Source organism: Sprattus sprattus, assembly GCF_963457725.1.
Source record: "Sprattus sprattus genome assembly, chromosome: 15".
In the NCBI taxonomy this organism is placed as follows: Eukaryota; Metazoa; Chordata; class Actinopteri; order Clupeiformes; family Clupeidae; genus Sprattus; species Sprattus sprattus.
In genome coordinates, this window is record NC_137913.1 from 202501 (window position 1) to 205000 (window position 2500).

The following is a 2500-nucleotide window of genomic DNA, read 5'->3' on the forward strand; positions in this document are numbered from 1 at the left end:
CTTCTTGTCCTGATGTGTGTGTGTGTGTGTGTGTGTGTGTGTGTGTGTGTGTGTGTGTGTGTCGTGTGTGTGTGTGTGTGTGTGTGTGTCGTGTTGTCCTGATGTGTGTGTGTGAGTGTCGTCTTGTCCTGATGTATGTGTGTGTGTGTGTCTTCTTGTCCTGATGTGTGTGTGTGTCTTGTTGTCCTGATGTGTGTGTGTGTCTTGTTGTCCTGATGTGTGGGTGTTTGTGTGTGTGTGTATGTATTCTTCCCCTGATGTGTGTGTTCTTGTCCTGATGTGTGTCTTCTTCTCCCTATGTGTGTGTGTGTGTGTGATTTGTGTTTGTGTGTTTTTCTCCATTTTCAATGTGGCTGTCTGGAATGTTCTACATGGTGAGTAAATGTTTGGTCTCTATGGTTACCCTGGTATGAAGACCAAAAGAAAATGTGTTAGCATTGGTGTGTGTGTTAGCATAGGAGTGTATTTTAGCATAGGAGTGTGTGTTAGCATCAGTGGTGGACCGATAACAGTCGAGCGATTAATCATGTCGATATCTGGCCATTGATGAACCTCTCCTCTCCTCTTCTCTCGTCTCAAGAGTCTGCCGTCGTAAGCGACTGATTTGAGAGTTAGAAGAAACACAACTTTAGTTACAAACGGTTGCATTTGCTAATGGGATAGAGATAGTTTTGATTCAACAAGTTATGATAACAGCAGTCCGTAAGCTAGCACACACACCGAACACACACACACACACACACACAGATAGAGATAGTTTTGTTTCAACAAGTGGGCTTATGATAACAGCAGTCCGTAAGCTAGCGTTAATGCTATCAGCTTACAGGCAACGTTATGGGGAACAAATGTTATGGGCTTCTAGCTACATAATGTTTCTGCACTTGTGTGCGTGTCTCTCTCCCTCTGCACACGTGTGTGTGTGTGTGTCTGTGTCTGTGTCTGTGTCTGTGTCTGTGTGTGTGTGTGTGTGTGTGTGTGTGTGTGTGTGTGTGTGCTTCAATACACCAAGCTAACTTAACAGTGTTTAAAAACCTTCTGGTGTCGTCTACGATTGCAAAAGCACTCGTTACTTTGAATAATATTTCCGAAACGGATGTATGACGCAATTTATAAACATGATTGGAGATCTATGCTGGGTTTGAAGCATTATCTGACGTTTATTGAGCTTCGTAGAGGAGATGCAGCTCACTCACACACACACACACACACACACACACACACACACACACGGTCGCCAAAACAATAAGGGAGGCAGAGGCAAGCAAATTGTGTTCAAACGGCGGTATTTATTCATGAACGGAATAAAACTAGTTCATCAAAAAGGACAGCGGAACAGTAATTCGTGTCGTTCTAAACCAGCGTGTTGCAGGTCACGGTATCCGCTCTCATGAAGGCCACACACACACCTCTGCGCCGGTGTAGCTCCCACACACACACACACACACACACACACACACACACACACACACACACACACACCTCTGCACCGGTGTAGCTCCCACCTGCACACACACACTCACACACACACACACACACACACCTCTGCACCGGTGTAGCTCCCACCTGCACACACACACTCACACACACACACACACACACACCTCTGCACCGGTGTAGCTCCCACCTGCACACACACACTCACACACACACACACACACACACCTCTGCACCGGTGTAGCTCCCACCTGCACACACACACTCACACACACACACACACACACACCTCTGCACCGGTGTAGCTCCCACCTGCACACACACACTCACACACACACACACACACACACACCTCTGCACCGGTGTAGCTCCCACCTGCACACACACACTCACACACACACACACACACACACACCTCTGCACCGGTGTAGCTCCCACCTGCACACACACACTCACACACACACACACACACCTCTGCACCGGTGTAGCTCCCACCTGCACACACACACTCACACACACACACACACACACACACACACACACACACACACACACACACACACACACACACACACACACCTCTGCGCCGGTGTAGCTCCCACCTGCACACACACACTCACACACACACACACACACACACACACACACACACACACACACACACACACACACACACCTCTGCGCCGGTGTAGCTCCCCCCTGCACACACACACTCACACACACACACACACACACACACACACACACACACACACACACACACACACACACACACCTCTGCACCGGTGTAGCTCCCACCTGCACACACACACTCACACACACACACACACACACACACACACACACACACACACACACACACACCTCTGCGCCGGTGTAGCTCCCACCTGCACACACACACTCACACACACACACACACACACACACACACACACACACACACACACACACACACCTCTGCGCCGGTGTAGCTCCCACCTGCACACACACACTCACACACACACACACACACACACACACACACACACACACACACACACACACCTCTGCGCCGGTGTAGCTCCCA

At 49.6% G+C, this 2500-nt stretch overlaps 1 protein-coding gene across 1 annotated transcript in view; it reads left to right on the forward strand.

Annotated features, from left to right (window-relative positions):
- Positions 1–2500, forward strand: part of efr3a (EFR3 homolog A) — a gene marked incomplete at its 3' end in the record, with an annotated part of 27872 nt that overhangs the window by 21973 nt on the left and 3399 nt on the right. The gene's annotated exons all lie outside the window — the stretch shown is intronic.